The following is an 8,097-nucleotide window of genomic DNA, read 5'->3' as shown; positions in this document are numbered from 1 at the left end:
CAAACAACACAATTAAACAATAGATTTATAGTCTCTTCCGATGGTGCTGGACTTGACAATTATATTCAACATCTGTTTGTTCATTTGTCACTTCTAAAGCACCGTTGGGCGACACTCTCATTCTCATTATTATGAACGACCCTCATGCCAATTTAGGCGAATCTTTCTTTAACGGTTTTCTTTGTGTTTAACTTGCCCCAGTTCCACATGACTCGGGCTCCAAATAATCTCAAACCGTTCTTATTTCCTTTAAATGCTTTGATCACCTTCCCAGGGTTTTATGAATGTCATGTCACTAGAATCGGCGTTGAACAAAATGACAAAAGGACTAAACAAAAGATGACTGGAAATAATAAAAGACCGGATCTTGCGTTAGCCTACCAGTGAAATGGTTTGAATAACAAAACAAACAAAACAAACCAGAACAAAAATCCTGAAACAAACTGGACAAAATTTAAACAACCGCTATGACAAAACGGAAAGTTAAGACAATTTGACACAAGACAATATCCGGCTTATAACCCTAATAATCTGAACAACAGAAATGACAACAAAATAAGCCACCACAAGCTTCTCTCTTGCTGACCAAGGAAACGAAGCGTCCTCCCACTTTAGCAAAAACTGGCATCTTAGCCACTGAGCTTTGCATCAATACTGCCAAGACTATTGCCAGCTTCAACATCATCAACCTCCGTCGACAAGCTCTCGATAGGGTTCGAGTGCTCCATGTCACTGTTATTGATCACAATCCGCCCTTCTTGGATCATTTTCTCCACTTCCCTTTTCAAAGTACGACAGCTCTCAACGTTGTGCCCTACGACATTGGAGTGGTATGCGCATCGCGCTGCCGGATCAAAGTTCCTTGCAAGTGGATCTGGAGTACATGCGGGGAGTGGCTCAATCAAGCCAGCATGCCTTAGCCTTCCAAACAGACTGGCATAAGATACTCCGATAGGGGTGAGAGTCTTTCCTCGTTTCAATAGCCTCTTCATTCTTGCATGTTGACAGGGCCGGAAACCTGATCCAGGTGGCTTTTGGTAGGCTTGTGTAGGGTGGGTAGGCATTTTGTGGAGCCGGGTGCCTGGAAAGTGAAGTATGGCGGGGAAAGAAGTGGTGTTGGGGAGCGGAGAAGCATTGAGGAGTGATGGAGCTACTCGGGTAGCTGGGAAAGCTGCCATAAGTGGGTTGGGATGGAGAGTATGGGGGATCTTCCGTTATGGTGTTGGGTGCTTGGGAAATGACAGAGTTCAAGAGGCTTGGCGGTGGAGGGGGTGGTGCTTTTCCAGTTATCCATGCCTGATACATATCTGCCACATGTTGTCTCAGCATTTTCACTTCCTCTACCAACCCGTTGTTCCGTTCGACCAATTGTTGTCGGTCATCGATACCGACCCACTCGGTTCTGCGGTTCTGAGCCATTGTCCTTTGATTTTGCTTTGCAGGGAGGAGCTACCACAACCAACCACTTTTCTATATATGAACACAGCAAAGGGAAGCCATCAACGTTAGTGTTAGGGCATTTGACAGACAATCATATATCAGAGATACAATTGTGCCCCTCTGAAAATTTCCCATATTTTCCTTTATTTATTTATTCCTTTTATTATTATTATTATTATTTTATTTTTTTTAGTGGAGGTCGAATCTTATGGAGATTGCCTACGTATCATGTCCCCGCATGAATCAGACCTTGCGTAGTTCCGACCAATAAAAGATAAACAATAATAAACATTTTTTCAATTTTCATATTAGAACAAACTGAGTTTCAAAGGTTTGAAGATGACCTATAAACTCGAAAATCAAACAACCCGCATATTCTAATCAAAAGATTTACAAACTTAAAAACAAACGGCCAGCTTCCTTTCCCCGTTTGTCAAATGCAACCAAATGGCTATTCTTGCAAATGTGGCCCCTTCCAATTCTCACATGAATTTTGAGGCCGGGGAGGATTATTTTTTGACACTTTACCAACTTGTCCATTCTTTTACGAAAACAGCCTTTCGACAACTGAAAGATACTCTAAGGCTATTTCGGTAAGAACGGTTTAAGACGCGGCCGAAGCTGGCTTGGCTTATTTTGACAAAAGACGGTATACACCTGACCGCTGACTCTTTGTTTTTTTTTCAAATTACGATAAAAACCTTGTGTTGCAAACACGGCCTTTCGACGTCTCGGGGACGAAGCTTTTTAAGGCTGTGTGGGTCAACTGGACCAAACTCTTAGACATGACCCAAAAGGTGGCTGTTTACGCAAAGTCAGCCTTCCGGCGTCCCTTTCGGGAACATTCGGCTATTTATGACAAACAACATCTCCTGACTTAGTTATGACTCTTTTATTGTTTTTCAAAAATAGGAAACTCAATATTGCAAACATGGCCTGTCAACGTCTCGGGGACGAAGATTTTTAAGGCTGTGTGGGTCAACTGGACCAAATCTTAAAAAATGACCCAAAGGTGATTGTTTATGCAAAGTCAGCCTTCCGGCGTCCCTTTCGGGAACATTTGGCTATGTCTTTGATAAAACAGCGTCACCCGACTTCTTTATGACAAAAACTAAAATTTGACGTATATTTTTTATTATTATTATTATTATTTGTTTTTGGCTTTTTTAGCAAAAGGTGGGTTGGACCCGATGAGGGTTGCCTACGTATCTCACATCCGGTGAGAATCAAACCCGCGTAGTTCGGGTAAATAAACCATTTTTGAGAAAACCCTTTTCCATTTTCTTATTCTTTTTTTTTAATATATATTTTTATATAGCAAACAAACAAACTATTATTTTTCATTCATAACAAACAAACTAACTAATGTAAAACATAAAACATTCCCTTTTTTTCATTTGTTTTCTTATTCTAAAGAAAAAGAAAATATTTTTTTTTTGGAATTTTCACCTTTAATAAAAGAAATGCTTAAAAAAATATTTTTTGAATTTTGAATTTTTAAAGAAGAATCAAAATATTTTTGAATTTTCTTTTGAACCTTTTTTTTTGGATTATATATATATTTATTTTGGAACAAATAATAAAATCACGTTCAACGCCCGACTCTTTTTATATTTTTTATTTTTTTTATTTTTATCATTTACATAGACAAGCAAACTAAAATAAAAAAACATTTTAAAAACCAGACTCTTTTTCATTTTCATTTAATGGCAAAACAAACTATTTTCTTTTCAATATTTTTTGGAAAAAAACAAGACAGAACAATGATGATTTTTTCTTCTATTTTTCCTTTGCTACTAATAAGATATTTTTTCTCATTTTCTCAAAATTTCGGCAGAGTTTCTATACTACTTGGGCATTGGTTTCTTTTTTCTAACAATAAGTAGCCACATCTCTACACTGTTATTTTTTCCTCTTTTCCACTATTTTCTAATTTGTGGATGATGAAAACATACAGAATCTTTTTTTTTGAATTTCCAATGTTTCTTTCTATATATATACATATATATTTTATTTTTTTATATTTATTATATTTTCAAAAATGTGGCATGGGGGACATAGGGAATTTCAAGACTTCTTGGATTCCGTCAATGTTCCTCATGTGCTTTTCAAAAATGAAGCGTGGGGGACATAGGGGAATTTCAAGGCTTCTTGGATTCCACAAATGTTCCCCATGTGCTTTCCCAAAAAGCAAGTGTGGGGGACATAGGGAATTCCAAGGCTTCTTGGATTCCACAAATGTTCCCCATGCTTTGATTAAAATAACACCATGCTGGAAATGACCAAATGACCCATACGCCCTTGACTAAATACAACATGTAACACATAGGATGCCGAAAGATGGTCTATTATTTTCAGGTTGCTTGTCCTAGACGGACCCAACCCCTATGTTGAGTCCCCTAAGTCAAATGCACATGATGCAAATAAATGTTCCTACTAGGGATCCGGCATGTGGCTTTGTTATACTAGGTTCAAAAACCTGGGTCGGTGTTCTAGACAGTGTACCCGAGCGGACAACTCGAGCTGAGGAAGGAGCTCCTTTCCGGGAACCAAAAGGCCAGCCGGCTTAGAAACTTTCCGAGCCTCTTTTATTTAGGGTATGACACTAACAGAATAGGGAGTCTCAACCAGTAAGCACATCCCCGGAGGTAAGAAGAGAAAGGTTTCGGCACAATTTATATACAGTCCAAATAATATTAAAGCGGTAAAAGCATCACTTAGCACATTGAGCCCAAACATATAATAAAATCAGATAATAAATAAAGCCAAATAATAACAATTATTCTAAGCTCGAATTCTTAACCCTGAACCAGTGGTTCTGGGTTATATACTCCCCAGCAGAGTCGCCAGAGCTGTCACACCTCCTTTATCCGCACCCGCGAGGGCGCCATGGAGTTTTTCCAATTAAAGGACAATCGAAACGGGATTAGTTTATTTATTTCAGAGTCGCCACTTGGGAGATTTACGGTGTCCCAAGTCAACAATTTTAATCCCGAATCGAGGAAAAGAATGACTCCATATTACAGTCTGCGTACCAGAAAATCCGGATAAGGAATTCTGTTAACCCGGGAGAAGGTGTTAGGCATTCCCGAGTTCCGTGGTTCTAGCACGGTCGCTCAACTGTTATATTTGGCTTGATTATCTGATTTTATACATGTTGGACCTATGCGCAAATTTTAAACTCTTGACCGCTTTTATTATTATTTTTTACGAGAATTGCAACGTCGTGAAAATATATCTTGAACCACGTTACATCAATGCATCCGTGGTTATTGACATATCTCGACTCGGTTGAGATTTGAATTTGGGTCACATAAATGTGCACCCGAATTACGGAAGATAAATTATTAAAGACGTGCCTAACGCAACTAGCGTATTGTTATTTTGGGGAAGGCCGTAAAATTCGCTAAACGGCATGTCCCAAATTCTAAGTGTTTTAATATATATACATTCAGAGGGCCCCGCGACTTGTACATTTGTTTGTCGAGGCTCGTCTCATTTATTATTAAAGAATTTGCAACGTCATGGAAATGCATCTCGGGCCACGCCATAATCAATATACCCGTGATTTGAGACACATTTCGATTCCGTTGAGATTTGGATTTGGGTCACATAAATGTGCACCCAAGCTTAAGGAGATAATATTATTAAAGGCGCGCCTAAAGCAACTGGCGCATTATTATTTTTTGGTAGGGCCGTGAAATTTGCTAAATGGCCCGTCCCGGAATCTAAGTATTTTAATATATACATTTTTTGTGAAGGCTCCGCAATATGTACATTTTTATTTTTGCGAAGCTTGCCTCGTTTTTTTTTTTATTATTATTATTTTTATTTTAAAAGGATGTCATTTTTACTCCTTTAACCATACTAAACCTTACCGCTTCTCTACAACTAAAATCTCATAATTTGTCAAAAGTTTAATAAGAGAAGTTAAGCGAATGAGTGTTTCGGGCGTAGTAACAACAGGTACTAATACTAATTTTGTCCAAATAAACTAAGAAAACGAAGGGAAAAACGAATCAACGTCAAACTGTGTCCTAGAACTCCTAATACAACTAAATCAAATGACATCAAGTAAACAAGAATAACATAACACAAAGATGAACCAAAATGCATACGGTGAGAACATAATCAGAAAATTATCATACCAACTTTTATATTACATCTTCGGACATTTAACGTAACGTTTCCTTATCTAATGCTTGAGGTTTACTAACCTGAACAAACAGAAACGGATAGAGCCAGGGACCAACCCTCTACATCGACCTCAACGAACAACCTCGACGTACCGGACCTCGACGAACAACGACGAGCTCGATGGAAATAGAAAGCTCGGACCAAGTCTGTCAACGACCTGAGATTGTTGGTTGCTGCTGTATATTTTCGACGCAGCAACTGGTACGTGAATATGAAGCAAAAGGGTCGTTTGGATGTGAGGAAGGATCAGATATGGAAGGTCGTTTGGGGCTGTGGTCGACGCGGCTACTGGTTGCAAGCTTACGAGGGGTCGTTTGGGCAGTGGTTCAAGGCAGGAGGCGTTGCTGGACTGGGGGTCATTTGGCAACGTCGAAGTTCAATGGAGGATGGTCGACTGGTGGTGGGTTGTTGACGACGGGGGCGGTGTTTTGGTGGGGGTGACGACGAGGGGTCAGCTGGATGGAGGTGGGCGATGGAACTGGTGGTTTTGCTGGACGTGAGGAGGAGGGGGTTTGACGGGAGGTGGTGTTTGTTGATGGTTATGGCGGTTTCACGGTGGAGCGTGCGACGGGCTGTTTGGTCGTCGACTGGTGAGGCTATGACGGGAGGGAGGCTGCTGACGGGGGTTGCTGGTTGTGACGACGGGTAGGGTTGTGACGACGTAAGGGTCTATTTGGGAAGGTGACGGAGGGAATGGTGGTTTGTTGATGGTGGTTTCACGGTGGGTACGAGGGTGGTTTTTGGAGTAGGGTTTTTGTTCCTTCTTCTTGTGAAGAAGATGATCAACAGTGTCCTCTCTAAAAAATCCAAAGTCTGTCCGTCCCAAAAAATTCAAAAGGGTCCCCGTCCAAATGTGTTTTGCCCGTGTATTTGATAACCTTCTGCCAAGAAAAATGAGCCCCACGCGTGGTGGGGTTCAAGACTTGTGTCCCCCACGCGTGGTGGGGTTCCCCATGTGTCATGGACTCGGTTTTTTACGGGCTAGGTCCGAAAATTAGGCCTAAAACCGGGTAGTTTGAACCCGAATATTATTCTTTTGCCCGAACCGACTAAGGACACGACGTTGCTTAACTAGTCCTATGCAAGCAAAATAACTACCAAAAATAGGACTAATATTTAAACAAAACTATATCTTTTTTTCAAATATTTTTCAAGATTTAAAATAGCTAAAAAAAATATTAATAAAACTATTTTTTTGTAATTTTCGTTTTTTAATAAAGACAAAATATAAAGTAATATTTTTGTATTTTTCCAAAATTAAAATGACTACAAAACATTAATAGAGTTATTTTTTGTAATTTTCGAATTTATATAAAGTACCAAAATAAAGTACAATTTTTGTATTTTTTCAAGTTTATGAGAAATACATAAACTAAAATTTATATATGTATTTTTGTGATTTTTTCTTTTTTGCAACAAAATAAAGTAAAATAGTTAAAATGGCTATATTAGACCCAATTTCACATATTCACGCTAAAAATGTGAAAATTCTCGGGGAGGGTCCAATAAATTTATGGGGATATGCTTTGGAAGCAGCAACATACTTACTTAATAAAGTTCCCACTAAGTCAGTCTCTACAACACCATATGAGATATGGAAAGGATGTAAGCCTAACCTTAAACATATTAAAGTTTGGGGTTGTCCAGCTTATGTTAAGAGACTACAGTCTGATAAACTTGATTCAAGATCTGATAAGTGTAGGTTCATTGGGTATCCCAAGGAAATAATAGGATATTATTTCTATCACCCTTCTGACCATAAAGTGTTTGTGGCTAGAGGAGCAACCTTTTTGGAAAGGGAATTTCTTTTGGAAGGAAATTATAATGGAGAAATAGAACTTGATAAAGTTCAAGAAGCGGATGAATCAACACAATATAAAGATCATGAGACGCAAGTTGAAGAACCTTAATTGGATGTTTTGAAGTTGCCATCTTCAACGGTTGAAGTTCAAGAACTAAATGAAGTTCAAGAACAGGTTAATGAACCAGTTCCAAACCAAATTGAACACAACCAAATCTAGCACAAGGTGAATAGGTTGTACAAGTACATCTTAGAAGGTCTACACGAGAACGTCATGTACCAACTAGATTAAATCTAATGGTACAAGATGATGTATCGAATGAGGTTGATCATGATGATGATGACCCTAAGACCTATGAAGAGGCTATACAAAGTTCTGATTATGAGAAATGGCTAAAGGCCATGGAATCCATGAAGGAAAATAAAGTATGGACTTTAGTTGAACCTTCAAAGGATATAAAACCTATAGGTTGTAAATAGGTTTTTAAGAAAAAGATTGGAACAGACAGAAAGGTGGAGACCTACAAAGCCCGTCTTGTTGCCAAGGGATATCGTTAGAAAGAAGGAGTCGACTATGACAAGACTTTCTCTCCCGTGATAATGCTCAAATCAATTCGGATTTTGCTTGCTATAGCAGCATACTATGATTATGAAATATG

The sequence above is a fragment of the Nicotiana sylvestris genome, chromosome 2, assembly GCF_000393655.2.
Source record: "Nicotiana sylvestris chromosome 2, ASM39365v2, whole genome shotgun sequence".
NCBI classification, from domain to species: Eukaryota; Viridiplantae; Streptophyta; class Magnoliopsida; order Solanales; family Solanaceae; genus Nicotiana; species Nicotiana sylvestris.
The sequence above is the reverse complement of the archived record's forward strand: the minus strand, read 5'-3'. Positions refer to the sequence as shown.